Raw genomic sequence first — 18,662 nt, 5'->3', positions numbered from 1 at the left:
ACGTGCTTTTCGGGCTATTCATGATTCTGTTCTTTTCCACAAGTCATGCAACCCTAAAATGTGGCATCCAGAAATGAAGCCACCAGCGTGGGGTGATAATGACATGATTCCTTAGGGTTAGGCTTTTTTAAAAAGAGTGTCATTCACAATTGGAGAAAGTAACAGGACTAGAGTGAGCAGGGAAGGAAAGCCCAGTCCGAGCAGTAGTCCTTTAGAAGGGAGCAGGAGAAGCTTCTCCTCTTCTGTCTGCACTTTTGGGGGCAGGTAGGTACCTGGTGTCTCAACACGTTGACAAAAGGGTTTTGCTCTGGGAGGGGCTGGGAGCCCTGACTTTCTCCTTTTTCCTAGTCTCTGCCTATAATCCCCTTCTGCTAGTTTCCCTGGCTTCCTCCAGGGCCTTCTAAATCGCCGGTCCTCTCCCAGTTCCGGGGACAGGTGAGCCTCTTTCCTTCTGGAGTCCTTTCATTTGGACTCTTCCGCTTGGCTCTACTGGCGCTGTCCCCCCCGCTGGGCTCCGCAGTTGGTTCTTCCCGCTCCCCGCCACGCCCCTCAGCATCCTCTGTCTGCTCACTGCAGTCCACCCAGGGGCTTCCTCTGATGACTGGTTTTACCTGCCTTGGGCGGAAAGCGCCTGTGGTGGAGGAAGGCAAAGTTCACTCCCAGTACCCGCCCCCTGCGCTGGGTCCTACTGAAGTAGGAAACGGTGAAAGAGAGGGTCCTGTGCTGTTCTGCAGGGAAGCGTTGCTTCCACTCAGCCGTCCCTACACCATGGACTCAGTACCTGCCACTGTGCCTTCTGTCACTGTTTCCCTGGGGGACCCAGAGCTCCTGGGACCCCTGTCGGGTGGCTGAGTTCTGGCAGAGTGGGTGCACTGACTGTCGTGGCGACGGAGAAATGGAGTGTGTCAGGCCCAAGGCAGGCAGGACGTGACTGTATGGTTAAGCGAGGCCGGTGAGAGTGTACTTGAGCTTTCCCCACTTGCACTTTTTTTTTGACGGAATAGAGGTGACAACCTCACGGTATGTTCTGAAATGCATCCAACAATCCAAACAGCTAATGTTACTACAGGTCTTTTCCCTAAGGAGACTGCTGGGGAATTGGGCCCAAGTGACAGTTATCTCGTATTACGTGTAGAGGGCGGTGAAAACAGGGAAGAGTTGGCAGGTGTTTACTGCACTGCCTTTGAGCAACCATTTAAAATTAGGCTCTGAATTTTATAGAAGGATGTTAAATTCAGAGAAGTTTATCTAAGCCAGTTTTCAAGAGTTGTCTGAAATTATATGTCACGTATCTGTATATAAGAGTGGAATGGAAGTAAGATTTAAAATCTTATACATATATCGTCATTGTTTTTATTTGTTGCCATAAAATTAATTAGTTCTTTCATATATTTAAGTTTTGCCTTAAATGAATATTTTAAATTATAAAAACCAGGTTATCTAAGAGAAAAGAATGATCCAGAGGGATTCTAGCCAGGTGTTAGACAATGTGATGATATAGGGCCTGTTACAAACTGGAAATGTATGCTCAATTTAAAGTATTTAGATTCGGGCTGGGGTTGTGGTTCAGTAGAGCGCTTGCCTAGCATACATGAGGCACTGGGTTCGATCCTCAGCACCATATAAAAACAAAACAATGTGTCTACCCTAAAACTAAAGATACATAAATAAATATTTTTAAAAAGTATTTAGATTCATTATACTTGAAAACACTGGAAGCGAACAAAAAATATGAGACTGCCAGTATCCTCTCTCTTGAAGAAGCTATTGGAAAATATTGAGGAGGTGGATTTCTGATGAGGAAGTTGGTTTAGAATTGCCATGATTCTTTGTGACTGTTTTGTTATAAATTTAAGGTTTCCCATTTCTTCTAATTTGTCTGTTTAAGCTGTTTACTACATTGCCTGATGATACTCAACCTGGGCCTGACTTTTATGGACTACCATGGAAGCCTGTAGTATTCGCTGTTTTCTTTGGGATTGTATCCTTTGTCATTTTCTCTTGGAGAACTGCTCTTGTGAGTAAATTAACTTACTTATACATTAGCACATAAGCACAAGGATTATTTTATATAGTCACTGCCCCCCCTTTTTTTCTTTTTCAATTGCTAAAACACAAAATAGTGGTTTAAGTCAAACTAACATTATAAAATAATTTAGTGTGGGTGCAGTTGGTAGAACTGGTAATTCTTACAGCCATCCTGACCAGTAGTTTCATATGTATCAGAAGTCTTAAAAGTGGGATAAAAGATGGGATAGGTTAGATAAATATCCTTTTATGTAGCATATATGTCTAGTAATCTATCTTAAAGAAATAACTATGCTTTGAAGATTTTGGTAATGTTTTTCAATGGAACAGTGTATTAGATTGAAGACTTAGCACAACATAATTCATTTAGGGGTTATTGTATGTTCGATTAGTGGAATAGTAGGCAGATTTATTTATTTCAAAGCTTTGAGGTACAGAAAATGCTCACAATTAAATGTGAAGTGGGAAAAAAAAGCAGAAACTAAGATTTAAATGTTGATGAACTGTATGTTAATATAAACATACAAACAGGGGGAAATGCTGCAAAGAAATACAGTAAAGTGAGAAAAAGGAGATGATATAATTTTTCCAGTCTTTTATATAAATTTTTCCCAGATTTTATGATTTGATCATATGTACAGAAAATACCTTTTTATTTGGAAGTATAGATTATGTGTTGTCCAAAAATCCATTAAATGTTTTGTTCATTAAGGTTTTTTTTTTCCTGAGCAGAATTAGTCTATCTCTGTGTATGTGTGTACATATATGTATAAGTGTGTGTGTGTGTGTGTGTGTATATATGTGTATATATATATGTATATATATATACACACACATATATATATGCGCTTATACATACTTATGTTTGTACTGTAGGTCATTCTGTTTCATAGTTATTTAACATAATTGGAAGAAAATTATTTTAGGTAAATGGACTTTGCATATGAAAAGCCTAACAGTTAAAGAGGCCAAAAGCATTGGATACAAATCTTTTCAAATCTGAGTGTTCTTTTTCTGATTTCTTAATTATTTCAGACATATCATTGTTAAGATAAGTTTCCTCTCCTTGTACAATTGAGTGTAAAATCTCTTAAAAAGTATTCCCTTCTTAAATAGAAGAATTGTTTGCCTGGATTCCTGTGAGGAATTTTCTAATCTCAATGAACTTTTTCTCAGCTAAAAGTAAAAAGGAAATAGAAGGATAAAGAGAAGGGAAAAACATGAAAACATTTTATATTTCTCTCTCTTGTTTCTTTCATTTCAAGAACCCTGGTACCTGTTTCTCTTTTCACTAGGTTATGTGAGATGTTGTTCCTAGCTTGTTGCTCCTCAGTTTCAGCATTTGACTTTAAAACTTTAGTCTCCCTACCTTAGATGACTGCTTTTATGCTACTTCCCATTTTCCTCTGTTGTCATTTTGAGTAAAAGGTTAGCAAGGCTATGACATTAAAGAAATGTTCATTTTTTTCTGTGTTGGAGTTTTCTGAATGCAATTTCCTGTTACGAAGATCCCCTGGATGATCCGTGGACACATCTGAATATCCCATCACCATTTATAACATTTGAAAGGACAAGTAATATGCTAAGTTACAAAGAAATTTAGTGATGTTTTAAAAAAATTTCTGCTTAGATTTTATTATCAGGTAGTTTATTGCTGTTTTTTGGAAATGATTGTTTTTGTCCTTTCCAGAATATGTTAATTGTCATTTCTCTTATTGCTTGTGCATTTTCTTCAAGCAGTCTTTCCTTTCAGATTTCTTGCTATATATTTAGTGGTTTCCAGAAATAAGATGATGTAGCCTCTTAGTTTCTAAATTCAGCCAATAGCCAAATTTAAATTGGAGTTCTAAGATGTTTTCTGGTGAGTGAAAGTGGCATATCTTAGTACAAAGATTATGCATTTAATATTGTTTCCTCAGATTTCTTTTGAATAGTCATTGTTTCTAGACTTTATCCTGGTTATTTAGAATTGTCAAGTAAATGATTTTGAGTATACACACACACACACACACACACACATATACACACATCTTTGCTGTGAAATAAGGTACATATCTTAGTGTTTTTATGTCAGAGGCTATTTATGAAATATCACTACCAATTAAATTTAAAAGGCTTGTTAACCTTTACTTATTTTTAATCCTATAAATTATTATCCTGAACCAGAATGTTATTAAATTCTCACTTGGTTATGATTCTGACTGTTGTTTTAGGAATGCTGTTTCTATTGAGCAGATGTTTGACATCAAATTTAATCTTTTTTCTCTCTTCTAGGTAAAAGATAGAGTATATCAAGGTAAATTTTTAGGTTTCTTAAACTTGTAATAACCCTTTGTATTGGTGTTTGATGTGTGTTTTATGTATGTTAGAAGTAGATACAGTGACTTTTAATGTCTATTATCTTTTTTACCTCCTGAAAATTTTACTATTCCTAGGTTGCTAGCATGGATAATAGAGTAGATGATGATGGTTCCAACTCTGAGATAGGAGATAAAGAGGAGGAACAAATTGTGGATAGGGAGATGATGATAAGTTTTAATTTGGGGCAGATTAACTTGGAATATTGATGTAATGCAGATGTATTACATTTGAAGAGTATTTCTATTTTAATGATTTAATCATGCATTAAGTAATTGAGTAGATAATTTGAAGAATGGTAATGTGAATCAGTATGTTTTCATTTCTGTTTTTCTTTGCAAAGAATTAAATGATTCCATTTTCGGAAAAGAAAGTGTTTTGAGAAGGGGGGAATATCAAGCTACAACACTTTACTGTATTTCCCATCTGTGAAATAAGCTTAAATTGAAATATCATTTTGGATGGGAGGGGTTCCTGGGATTGAACTCTGGGGCACTCTACTGAGCCACATCGCCAACCCCCTATATTTAGAGACCAAGTCTCACTTGGTTGCTTAGTGTCTCGCTCTTGCTGAGGCTGGCTTTGAACTTGGAATCCTTCTAGCTCAGCCTCCTGAGCCACTGGGATTACAGGTGTGCACCACTGCACCCAGCAAAATATCATTGTTCTTATATTTTTCTTAAATTCTAATAATTTTTATACTCTTATTGATAATAAGCATAGATTGCTTTTTAAAAGCATAATAGTTATGCTAAGAAGTATTTCCTCATAGTACCATATAACATGTCTTTGCTTTTAGTAGATTGAGTAATTGAATTTCATTTAGTGATTGTAATAATCTTGTGTATTTCCCCCTTTTAGTCAATGAACAGCAAATTTCCAAAAAGGTGAACAATTTCATGAAAGAAAATGAAGAACTAATGCAGAAATTGTCAAATTATGAACAGAAGGTATAATTATTTTTTTGTTTCTTTCTCCCTTGGTTCTAGCTTGAATCATTCCTACCTGTTTTAATTTAAAAATCATATTTTAAAATTTTTGTTTCATTATTTCCTACAAATCATTCAAATTCTAAACAGTCATATGTATTAAGTACTGCTTTCTTCTGGAAAGGGTCACTTGTCTGGAAGTAACTTGTATGGTAGCACTATAATTTGTGTATCTTAATTCTGAATGCTTTATTTACATAGATGAAGGAATCAAAGAAACAGGTCCAAGAGACCATGAAACAAAATATGATTCTTTCTGATGAAGCAACTAATTATAAGGTAAAAATCCCTTCTTTGGGGGGAATTACATTCTAAACTCAAAAGTAAATGTAATGAGTGAGTAATCTTGACACCTTTTTTTTCCAGGATAAAATGAAGCTTCTTGAAAAAGCTAAAGAACTTCTGGATGAGGGAGCTAAAAGTCTTCATGTTATGTTAGAATCTGAGAGAGAACAGAAAGCTAAGAATCAGGACTTGGTAAGAGTTTTGCTGCTAAGTATTACTGCAATTTGGCTTTTGAAATATTTTGTAAAATTGGTTAAGTTGAACTTAGTCCAGCTGTTAACTAAAGTAAGATTAGGAGTCAAGGAAGTTGAACCCACTTCTGCCCATTTTGTGGAACTTTTAAGTACTGATACAACAACTTAAAAAATTTTTACTTACATATTTCATTTTCAATTTCTATAAGTTTCTGTAATTACATAAAAGTTGCAAAAGATGGTAGAGAGTGTGTTCTGAAATATCCTACCCCCAAGTAAGCTTGATCACCTAGCTGAGGTAGTATTTATCAGATTTCTCCACTGTAAAAATTCTTTCCAATCCTTTTCATATTGTATTCTTTGGAAGTTACCATGCACAGCCCACAGTTAAAGTATGAAGAGTTACAAGCTCAGGATGCAGCTCATGGTAGAGCACTTGCCTAGCATGCATGAGGCCCAGGATTCAATCCCAGGCATTGCAAACAAAGATTGCAGATTTATGTCCACTTCCTTAAGGAGCAAGTATCTTTATAATTTTTTTGGAATTCTTCTGTATGTGAGATTAGTCTATTTTTCCTTAAATTTTATCATTTTTTACTTCAGATAAGAAAATTTTAAAAATGATCTTGGGAAATTTATTTCTCTATCACTAGAAAAAAAATTACTAATTTGAACTGGTTTACTTGAAACAGTAATTAATTAGTTAATTTTCTATGCTTTAAAACATTTTATTTACTTATTGCATTATGATTTTCTATACTTTGAACTTTTTTTCTGGTTATCTCATAAACAGTAAGGTTGTGGATGCCATGAAATATTGATGACTTCATTTTCCCTCATCTCTTTCAGTTCTTGATTTTTTGCTTAGTCCAAAGCTGGATCCCCTGCATTTACCTGAAATATAATGGGATGGCTTGACAAAAATTTTGTTGTGTTTATCTTTTTTAGTATATATATGTATGTGTACGTACACACACACACACACACACACACACACACACACACATATATATCAGTATTTCTACTGAAATCCTAATGCATATTTTGTGTTCTGTTTTCACCTGGCAGATAATGGAAAATAAGAAATCTATAGAGAAGCTTAAAGATGTCATTTCAGTAAATACTTCTGAACTTTCAGAGGTAAAGCTGCCAACTATTGCTAACGGATATTAGTACTACATCTTAGTTTTGTTGCGGACCAAAAATTTGAGGTGTGCTAAAATGTGCAAAAAATGAGAACTATATGATGTCTTGTTTGGGAAAGTATAACTTTGTTTCTTCTTTGGAATTAATTCACTAACTGTAGTGTTTTTCATTAGCTTCAAATTCTCCTTACTGAAGCTAAGCTTCATGAAGAGAAGGTGAAGTTGAAATGCTGTCAGCTTCAGAAAGAAAATACCATGCTTAAGAAGGAGAAAGAGCAGGTAAAGAAAATTTGATGTCATACATAATGTAAACTAGAGAAGTGAATATCATTATCTTGTATCTTTCTTGGATCTGTTTCTGAGGTAAGGAATTTTCATGTAGGACCTTTTCTAGATATGCAAAGTTTAAACAATGCTCCCTAAATTGAGTGCATATATATGGTCTCCATCTGTTTTGGATTTTTGGATTATTGCTTTTCTTATCAAATGTCAATCAGTTATTAACTTGCATAGCCTCAAAGAAACTTTTTAAACCAGAAAATTAAGTATTTTATGATCCTCTTTTGAATAGTTACTGATTCACCGGCCAAGGGAAGATTACATGATAAGGAATCTAAATTTAGGAGACAGTCATATGTGCCCAGCCATTCCTGCTGGAGATAAATTATTTGAATTGGCAGCAATTTTCTGGGGAATGCAATAAACAGGGTCAACTTCCTGATAGCTCTGATGTTCTTACTGCAGCTGTGAGAGTTGGGGCCACTCTGCCCTCTTCCTTAACCAAGGTCTCAACCCCCTCGATTGAGGCAGGCCACCGAGGAGTATGGCTCTCTATTTCTTTGTCTAAGTCTTGTAGTCCTGATATATCCAGTGCAGAAACCCCTCCCTAACCCATAGGAATTCATGTGTTTTGACTTTTCAGTTGCAGCAGGAAGTAAAAGACTGGAGTACATCACACGCTGAGCTCAGTGAACAAATGAAATCATTTGAGAAGACCCAGAAAGATTTACAAGTAGCTCTTAGTCAAAAAGATGATACTATTAATGTAAGTTTATACTCCAAATACATGTTTCATCTCATGAATTCTCCTGAAATCTTCTGAATTAAAATCGAGAGTCTTCCAACCTTTTGCTTCTTTTCTAGGCTTTGACTAATCACATTACACAGTTGAATCGGTTTCAATGTGAATCTGAATCTGAGGATCAAAGTCGAGATGAGTCAGATGAATTAACCAACGGAGAGTTAGCAGGTAAGATCAGTCTCAGGGAGGTTGAATCCTTTTTTGCTTTCCTGTCTTTAATTAAGTATACAGATGCCACTTTTCAGCTGGCTTAATTTTTTCTTAAGCTTCAGGGTTGTAGACACATATCACTGGATCTACAGATATGTCTGTTGCATTGGCAGAGGTGGGTTGTTGGGGTATAATGTAGCAATAGGCATGTGAAGAACACTGACTTTTTCTATCCTATTGAAAACTAGTAAGTACACTGCAGCTACAATAGTCATATCCTATACCTCTAAGTATTGAACATTCTACAGTAAGAGAAATTTATTTCTTAACTTATGCAGATGATACTTGATTTTGATACTCATCATCTCTATGGCTCTGTGATTTTAAGGTCCACAGTCAGTCTGGAGGCAGTTGGAACCATAAACTAAGGCTGTGAGAACAGAGGCTAGAGACTATCAGAAAGCTAGAGAGGGAGTGTAACAGTGTTTACTGATGAGGAAAATATTTCCAGATATTTTCTCCCAAGTTGGATATTGCTTACATAGCAAGTATTTCAAACCACACCTGGTAGTAGATTCAGGGAGAAAATAGAGGATTGAATCTTTCTAAACAAGACACTTATTGCCCAGGTGAAGATAGATCTGAGAGAGAAGAAAAGCTTTTATCTTACAAGAATAGCATAGATAACATTTTAGTTGTGCAAACTAGAAATTCACCTTTTTTTTTTTAAGACAGACACAGTACTTTTATTTATTTTTATGCTGAGGATCAAACTCAGTGCCTCACACATGCTAGGTGAGCACTCTACCACTGAGCCACAACCCCAGTCTGAAATTCACCTCTCTTTTTTTTTTTTAAATCTAAGCTTGCAATTCTCTTAAAAGTCATTAGTCTAATCAGTTTAATTATTTAATTGATTTTTTTCTTCCAGTGTTTGAACACAATCATTCTTTAGTTTAGGGAAGTTAGGAGAATATAGAGTTAAAAGTAAGGAAAGAAAAAGCTAAAGTCTTTTGTTTTTTAGGTGATCGGAATGAGAAGATCAAAGATCAAATTAAGCAGATGATGGATGTCTCTCGGGTATAGTTCTTTGTAAGAGTCCCATAGTACCTGTGAATTCTTCCTGTGCCTCACTTTTAAGAATACCTCTCTTTTCTGCAATTTTTAGACAAAAACTACAATATCAGTAGTTGAAGAGGATCTAAAACTTTTACAACTTAAGCTAAGAGCCTCGATGTCCACAAAATGTAATCTAGAAGGTGAGTTCTTCTTGAGAAGAAATTGCCATGTTGGAAAGACTTAAAAATTTATTGGAAAGATAAAGAATGGCTTCTTGCTTTCATGCTTCTTATTTTTCTTGGCACTACTCCCTCAAACAAGTTCTTAAGTCCTTGTACACATATAGAGATAAGCTGTTTTATCATTTACAGACCAAATAAAGAAATTAGAAAGTGACTGCAATTCACTATGGTCTTCTAAAGTTGGACTGGAAGAGGAATGCAAAACTCTTAGGCAGAAAGTGGAGATTTTAAATGAACTCTACCAGCAAAATGAGATGGCACTAAAAAAGTAAGATTTCCATTGTTTGTTATTTTTATCATTGTGTGAACTAACAGATAATTTTATCTAGTAGAGATTTGTCTTTTTTCCTTTGTGTTTTGTTTCCTATAAGTTGCATTTTTCTTTCCATCATCAGTCTTAAGAGTCCTGAGGTAGTTGGAACCATAAATTAAGGCTGTGAGGACATCGTAATCAATTGTCAAATTCATATGAAGGCAAGAAGTGGTAAACTGGTATTAACAGTCACTGATGTGGAAATACCTCTCAAAGATCTAGACCCTTTCTATGATCCCACTATTTATTTTAATTTCCTTTCATTGTGATCAGTTATGTAATTCTAATATTTTGAACTTGTGTCTCTAACTCTGGACCTTTAAAAATACTGAGTGATTTGGAATGACATGTTTTAGTAGAATAAAAACTTCAAAAAGGAATAATATTTACTTATTGATGGTACAAGTTTTGGACTTGAGTATCTCAGATGTTCACACTAAAAATTGAACTGTGGCAAGGATTTTAGGAGTTACGATTACAGAAGTACTTGTTTGTAGTATATATTTATATATTAATCTTCTCAGTGTGGAGCTAGTTATTTTTTGGAAGTTCATTTGAAGTTTTTAATCCACAAAAATACTTGAATTCTCTAAAAATAGTTTTTTTTGTGTCAGATTTTATTTGTTTGCACCTGATTTATTAACAAGATATATATATATCTTGTTAAAGCAAAGACAGACCTTCTTATAGACCTAACTATTTTTAGGTATTTTGACTTCTGTTGCCTAATTAATGCATTAAATATTGAAACCTTTCCATTAACTTTTCTAAAATTCTGTGATCTCCAAGCGACATTTTTAGAATCTCAAATTTTTGTTCAGGCCAGTTCTAAATGCCTGGCCTGTTTCAAAGAAACATTTCTCATTTTATCACTTTTTTTTTCAAAAGAACACTTGTTTTCTCTGTCCCTACTAGTAATATGAATGACCTAAATGGCAATTAATTTTCTTTGTAATGCAGTTAAATTGTAGCACTATTTTCCTCAACTCCTCCAAAATTCATTCAGTCATCATCTGTGGTTTGTACTCTTTTTTTCTCATCCCCAGGTACTATGTTAGTTCATGCCTGTGTCATCTTTTCTGTTTCTAACCTAGGTCATCTGTCTTCATTCTCCATTATTTATATTTTTATATCATTTATTTCAAATTCTTAGTAATTTTCTCTATAGCCGCTTGAGTGGACTTTCTAAAATATAAGTCTGTCCATGTCAATATGTGCCTGTGGTTTATGAAGAATTTGCTTTCTATTTGATGACCTGTTCTTTTTTTCTTCCTTGTATCTTTTTAATAGTTTAAATATTTTTAATTATTTTCCTCATCACCTGTATAAGCTTGATGTAATCATAAATTATAATGGAATTATAATTGTATAATTATAATTATAATTTTATTCATCTTCTCATAATTTAAAGGCCTTGGTATATATTCTGGATTTAATAAAAACCTGACATAGATTAATAGGTTTATTACTTGTTTTTATGGGCTTTAAGTAGCTCCTGAATCAGATAACTGTTGTGGCATCGTATGTTAGTATTTCATATACTTGAACTCCACAAGAAATTCATTCAATTTATACACATATTTAAAGTTTCTGTAGTTCTGCATTCTACACTGTTGGTTTCTTATTTGAAATTATTTTCATTCTATTTGAACATTGTCCTTTAATGATAGATTTGATTAGTGTATCAAAGTAGTACAAGGATAAACAGAGAATAGTATTTTATCCACTAAATATTGCTATCTTTATAATCTGTATTAGGTTGACATGAACTTCATGATTAGAGTTAAAACCAGTTTCCATTTTTAAAGGATCTTTCTTTTGGCTACTGAATTTTGACTGTTACTTAGTTTTAGCAATTTGAAAATATCCAATTAATTACCATCTGTTTTAATTTTTTTTCTTTAAGGAGTCCATTATCATTCTTGTTTGGTCTTATCCCTCCCCTAGTTCCTGTAGTCATTTCTCTCTTTTTTTAACAGTTGTATTGGGAAGTGCCTAGGTGTAGTTTTCCCCATCCCACCCACTTTTTCCTCTTGCAGTTATGTTGCTTGGGACCTTTAAACATTTCTTGAATTTTTGAGTCTTTTTCTAAATGTTGATTTTACCTCATTCTCTCTTCTGATTATAATAATGCATATTAGAATTTGATTTCCCCTGCCTCCTACATTCTGGATTTACTTTTTCTGGATATTTTCTTCTGACCTGTCTTAAAAGCGGTAGGATTTATTTTACTTCCCAAATCTGTTGTTAAAATCATTCATTGAGTTTAGGATTTTAAAAAGTTCAGGGTTTAAAATATTATTTTAGTTGTAGATGGACATAATATTTTATTTTATTTTTTATAGGATTTTTTTAAGAGAGAGAGAAAGATAATTTTAATATTTATTTTTTAGTTTTTGGCGGACACAACATCTTTGTTTGTATGTGGTGCTGAGGATTGAACCCGGGCTGCACACATGCCAGACGAGCGCCTTACTGCTTGAGCCACATCCCCAGCCCGACACAATATGTTATTTATTTTATGTGGTGTTGAGAACTGATCCCAGTGCCCCACACATGTGGGGCACGTGCTTCACCACTGAGCCACAACCCCAGTCCTATTTCAGTACTACAGCTCAAACCCAGGACCTTGAGCCATGCGCTCTACTATTGAGCTACCTCTCCAGACTCCTTGCTATTTCTCATAAGGGACTAGTGTCTTACTGCTTTCCAAGCTATCTTTAATCTCATCATTCTGCCTCTGCCTCCAAGTATCTTCGACTGTATGTAGGTCACCACACCCAACTATTTCTTGGTTTTATAGTTTCTAATCCTTTGACAAAATTCATAATCTTTTTTTTCCTTTTGTGGTGCTGGGGTTTGAACTCAGAGCCTTGTGCATGCAAGGCAGCACTCTAACAACTAAACTATATTCCCAGACCTGAAATTCATTATCTTGACTTTACTTTTTTGACTATATAAAGCACAGTGATTTTAAAACATGTGCGGTTAACCCCATTAGGTGCTTTCCTTTTCTGTGGGATTTTTTCTAACAGAATTTTGTCTTATGGAGTGCCTGGTCAGTTTTGATTGGCTAACATTGTTGTGATAATTATACATGAAATTTGAGGACTAAGATGAAGTTATCTTCTTATAGAAAAGTGTTGAGGTTACTTGAGTAAGATTGTCACTTCAAACTTAGTCAGCAATTAAGATAATTCAAAAATGACTTGTCTTTTCAATGTTTCAGTATTGTTCCTTTTGGATTTTTTGCCTATTCATCACTTAAGTGTGCAGTACTTTCTAATCTAAACTCAAAGGCTAGGGCTTTTATTAAGGGTCCCTTTATTTGTAGCCCCAAACACTTCTTTTTTCCTCTAAGCCCAGGAATTTGATGAAGGCTTAGTTCAGACTCATTATATCTTTGTGTTATCTTCAATATGTGGGTAAACCTAGGAGAAAAGTACCTTAAAGTGCCAGCTTTACTTGTAATTCTGAGATTCCTTTTTCTAATGGATCTTGGCCACATACATATATCTTCACTGCCTTTTTAGCTTGTATCCTTTCAAACACAATTTTATATTCTTATAAAGATGTTTTGATTGTTCTTAGTGCTCTCAGACTAACTCTTTGGTAATTGGAAACAAAATTCTCTGTCCTTCAAGATTCAGTTTTCTCCATATTCCTTCTTAAGCCAGTGGGGAAAATTATTATATTCCTTTAGGCGTCATTTATACCTGAAACAGTGAGCTCTTTTATTCTTTAGCATCTTACAAGGTAACTAGTATATTATAGCCACTCATAAAATACTTGCTGAAGAATTAAATGAGAAGCTATATAAGAATATATAATCCCCTTTTTCTATTTGGTATCAATAATCCTTTTTTACTATAGTTCTTCTGATTTATGGAAAATTAAGTTTCAAGTTAATTATCTTTTGAATTGGAACTATGGCTAAAGTAGTACAAGGATAGCAGAAAATAGTATTTTTAAAATCATTAAATGAGGCTAACTTTGTCTCAGTAGATGAACATCTTGAGTTTCATGATCAAAGTTAAAACTTGTCAGTAGATAATACTCTGATCGTGGGTCAGTTTGGCTTCTTTTTCTGGTTGACAGACATTATCAAAACTCAGATTTGTCTTTTTGCTTTATTGCAATTCTTTTGAAATATATATCTAAAGTGTGAAAAATGTTCTGTGGCTAATTGCATAGCTAAAAGACATATTCTAGAAGATTTTTTCTTTGATTGACTATATCTTTATTATGGTACCAGTCTTGGATTGAGAAAAGAGTTCCTCCATGACAAAGATATACTTAGTGTCCTACCCATGGCAGAAACGAGAAAAGAATTATCCCTTGCTTTATCCTAATATGTTTAATTATGTTAGGTTTATCAGTCCTGATCTTCCACATTGAAGTAAAGTGAGTTTTTATTATCTTACACACAGGAGATTTGCCCTTGGGGCACATGTTGTTTTCACATTTATTTTATTTACTGGTAAATAGAGAATTAAGAGGAAAAATTAGAAAATGTAAGTGATTTGCCAGAGTTTGATTTACGAAATTGCAGGTTTGAATTCCTATTTTATGTGCCTAAGCATTTTATAGAATTGTGGGAAGTGATATTCACGGAGAGAAACTTTTGATTTGATAACTGGCTTTATTTTAGGAAAGTGAGCCAAGAAGAATATGAGAGACTAGAAAACGAGCAGCGGCTGTCAGCTGCAGATGAAAAGGTGGTTTCCGCTGTACAGGAAGTTAAAAATTACAAGTGAGTTCAGTTTCTAAAGGAGGGTGTCAATGTCTAATAAACTAGTGGTGGCTTTCTTTTTTAATCTTTTTTTACTTTATGTAGATAGAAGAAAATAGCATGGAAGTATAAATAACGAGAGGATATGAATACATTCAATTCACACAGGAGAAAAAATAAATTTCAACTTTACAAATGAAAAATGTTAACAAAAATTTACTTATACCCAATGGGCAAGACCATAGGGAACTTGGTCAATGCAAACAGTTCTGGGGGTTTTGCATGTTGTAGTAATTCTTTAAGAAATCAGTTTGCTGTGTGATGTATCAAGACCCACAAAAGTGTGGCATTTGATAGACCTTGGAAATCTTTTATGGATATAATTTGAAAAAAAGAAAAAAAGTTTTAAGGAGGAAGATATTTCTAGCAGAATTACTTGAGAACACACTGATGAACAGTTAAGGAAATTATAATTTATCATTCAGAATCTCTAGCAATTAAATGATAAAGAAGTTATTAGTATTGGGTCTTTATTTTATTTATTTATTTATTTATTTTTGGTGCTTTACTACTAAGCTACATCCTTAGACCTTTTTTTTTTTTTTACTTTGAGATAGGGTCTCAGTTGCATAGGTTCCCACTTAATTGCTGAGACTGACCTCAAACTTGTGATCCTCCTGCCTCAGCTTCCCAATCATTGGGATTACTGGCATGTGGCATTGCACCTGGCCTGTAGTATTAGTTTTGATCACACTGGATTCATATAACTATAGAAATGTTTTTCTTATGTATGATAAAGTCTTTAAAAGTATAGCTGATGGAATAAAGGGAAAATGGTCAGAAATGTTTCAAATGTTATTCAATTGTTGTAATTCTTAGGCGGAGAATTGAAGAGATGGAAGAAGCATTACAGAAAACCAAGCACTCGTTTAAAAACCAGGTAGTAATTAATACTGTCCTGTAGTTGCAGAATTTCTTGATATCTAATACAGACAATTATAGGCTATTATAATGAGTCCCTAAAAACATATTTTTTAATGTATTGTCTTTTTCAGATTGCTATGCATGAGAAGAAAGCTCATGATAATTGGGTAAGATTTTTTCCCCCTTTTCTTTATTTTGTGCATAGCCTACTGCAACTGAATTTGAATATTTTCTCTTTAATAGCTCAAAGCTCGTTCTGCAGAAAGAGCTATAGCTGAAGAGAAAAGGGAAGTTGCTAATTTGAGACAGAAGTATGTGATTTTGGTATCTTCCTATATGTTTTATAGTGTTTTAAGGTTATGCTAGATATTATCTATGAAGGAATAGATTGCTGTTTCATAATTCAGTCAATTCTTTCTCAATATTCAAGACTATTGGAAATGACCCAAAAGATCGCAGTGCGTCAAGATGAACCCGGGATTGTAAAACCTATGCTGGGAAGACCAGATTTACAAAATCCTCCTCAGAGAGGTAGGGGGCACTTTGTAAAAGGAGCTATTTTATTTCTTGGTGCAGAATGTATGTAAATTACTTTTTATTTCTGTGTGTAATGGTTATGAAATAATCTGAATGATTTGCTAAAGCAGGAAGTGAGGGTTGGTGTCAGGGAGAAGGCTGCCTTAAAGTAGTAACACGGCATTGTTGTCTTTAGGTCCACTGATCCATAATGGCTCTTTTGGTCCATCCCCTGTGAGTGGTGGAGAATGTTCCCCTCCACTGACAGCAGAGCCAGCTGGGAGACCTCCTTCTGCTACTCTTAATCAAAAAGATATGCCTAGAAACGGATTTGGTGAGCATTCACATGTTGCTTTATAGTAAACTGCTTTAAGGTTTTGTGTTTTTTTCCCTTTTGAATATTCTAATGAAAACGTAGAATTTGGGCCTGTACAATATATAGAAGATAATTTCTTACTTTATCTTAGTGAGTGTTTTCTGGAAAATCTGTTCTAGAATAGAAAACATTTTTTTTTTTCCTGGAGGTCCCTGTATTGTTTTTTTCTTTTAAATTTTACACTGTGACGTGTAAACCTTTATCTTTAAATTAAATCTCTATGGTGTTCCTTTCCCAAATATTATAAAAGTAGCCTTAAACTTTATGTAGCATACATATTTCCAACATGAAATACTGAATCTTATTTCAAATTCTAAATAGGACTGTAGTCTTGGTAAGATTGGAAGTCAGGTTATACAGACTAAAGAAAAGCCAGCCTACACATACTTCAAGTCTATAGCTTAAAGTTTAGGACCAGTACTTATTAATCTCCTGTTCTATCAACCCAAGGCAGTTCTTTATTTTACTTAAGTCTCTTCATAAATTGTGATTTACGTATTGGGCAACCCATTTTTTAAAAAAAAATATTTTTAATTGTAGATGGACATGATATCTTTATTTATTTTTTAAATGTGTGCTGAGAATCAAACCCAGTACCTCAAACATGCTAGGCAAACACTCTACAACTGAGCTATGACCCCAACCCCTGGGCAACCCATTTTTCATGTTGCTTTCTAGTTATTGTTGAACCCTGACCTGTCCACCAGTGGTTTATTTCTTCTGAAAAATACATACAAGGGCTCTGATCTTTCTTTCCCAAGGTCAATGGATGGACCTTTACCTCGTACTGGTCTTCTGAGGCATCTGGGAAACCCATTGCCTCTGGTAAAGGGACCAAGTAATTTCAAAGAATCTGTAATTGTGGATGGAGGATTTTTATTCTTTTCATGTTAGAATAAGTCTGAATCCATTCTTTGATCTTTAACAGACTCAGGATGTGGTCCAGCTCACATGAACAGCAGCTCCAGAAGTTCTTCTCCAGCTAAGGTGACGAATGAGAGCAAGGTAAGTTCTGTAGTTACTGTGAATCATGTGGTCATGCAGGAACATGTAGCTTTCCTACAGTACTTGCTCTTTGCTTTATCCTTCTTTGTGTTCTATTTGTACTATCCCATTTGTTTTTTAAAAAGCAAACTGTTCCCCAAGAACCTGACCCCCCCTCAGTCTCCACCATTACTTCCTTGACTGAGCATCCAGTTGGAGTAAGTACTTAGAGATTGAGAACTGAATTGGGTTTTATTCTGTGCATTTATGTGAAGGATATTCAGAGCGTGACACTGATCTTGTTTGCTTTAAACTGCATGCAATATTGAGCTTACTTTTGTCCTTAACTTGGGAATGTTGCTTAAGTGTGTACAACTATAAAATCACTCTAACTTTATATGGTGTTTTGTGTTGAATCTTCTAAGGCAAAGTAAATTCATTATAAATTATATAATTCATCATTTTTATTTTTGTTTGGAAGAATGTTATTTAAGAATTCCTCCATTTGTGCAAACCCTATTTTGAGTGATTTGAATTAGATTGGTATCAGATTTTCTGAAAGTGAAATACTGTTTCAGTGAAACAATGATAATCTGAAATGACCTCTTGAGCCAGTCCCAAGAAATGGTCTCATTTGTTTGCATAAGTGTATTCTCTTGTAACTGTGTTGCTATTATATCTGGTAGGTCTTCTGCAGCTCTAAAATAAAATAAATTTTTAATTGTTTAGTTTCAAACCCACTACTCATAGGAAATGATAAATCAATATCTCAAATGGTGTACAGTAAATGAAAGTAAATATTAAAGCCTTGTCTTCCTAATTTGTGTATATAGCACTGTGATGGAAAATACTTCTCAAGTTCCAGTGTATATATATTCTAGGAATATACATCTCTGGAGAAATCTAAGGGCAGCTTAGATAAGACCCCAAACCTTTTTGTAGTAGAAGATTTAAAAGAGAGCAAAGACCCATTGTTAGAGAGGAATAGAGGTGGGAAAAGCATGGCTTGGAGGCAAACCTGGGATTGAGTTCTTTAATATGCAGTGTGGCCTTCAACAAATTATGATATTCCATTTGCTTTTGTTCCCTCCTATTTAAAACAAGACAGTCTACTTAAAGATCTCAGAGGTTGGATAATATATGAAAGACTTACTGAAGATATAGTAGAATAGTAGCTATTATTACATGAGTAGAGAATGGATTTTTCATTTTATTCTGTTCATTCTTAATATGGAAGTAATGAGCTATTGTGATGAAAGGGAAGTGATGGGGATGGGGGGACTCCC

General features: G+C 34.5%; 1 pseudogene across 1 annotated transcript in view; it reads left to right on the top strand.

Moving 5' to 3' along the window:
* Positions 1–18,662, top strand: part of LOC144373693 (transport and Golgi organization protein 1 homolog) — an 88,614-nt pseudogene that overhangs the window by 67,681 nt on the left and 2,271 nt on the right. Inside the window, exons 7-25 of the transcript XR_013433273.1 lie at positions 1,889–2,017; positions 4,303–4,324; positions 5,248–5,336; positions 5,577–5,654; positions 5,742–5,852; positions 6,923–6,994; positions 7,174–7,278; positions 7,922–8,044; positions 8,143–8,248; positions 9,255–9,310; positions 9,399–9,489; positions 9,661–9,799; positions 14,496–14,597; positions 15,456–15,516; positions 15,632–15,667; positions 15,744–15,811; positions 15,931–16,031; positions 16,213–16,350; positions 17,321–17,397. The product of XR_013433273.1 is annotated as a transport and Golgi organization protein 1 homolog (transcript). The remainder of the gene's footprint in view (positions 1–1,888; positions 2,018–4,302; positions 4,325–5,247; positions 5,337–5,576; positions 5,655–5,741; positions 5,853–6,922; positions 6,995–7,173; positions 7,279–7,921; positions 8,045–8,142; positions 8,249–9,254; positions 9,311–9,398; positions 9,490–9,660; positions 9,800–14,495; positions 14,598–15,455; positions 15,517–15,631; positions 15,668–15,743; positions 15,812–15,930; positions 16,032–16,212; positions 16,351–17,320; positions 17,398–18,662) is intronic.

The sequence above is a fragment of the Ictidomys tridecemlineatus genome, unplaced genomic scaffold, assembly GCF_052094955.1.
Source record: "Ictidomys tridecemlineatus isolate mIctTri1 unplaced genomic scaffold, mIctTri1.hap1 Scaffold_46, whole genome shotgun sequence".
NCBI lineage: Eukaryota > Metazoa > Chordata > Mammalia > Rodentia > Sciuridae > Ictidomys > Ictidomys tridecemlineatus.
This window is presented reverse-complemented; position numbering and strand designations above follow the sequence as displayed.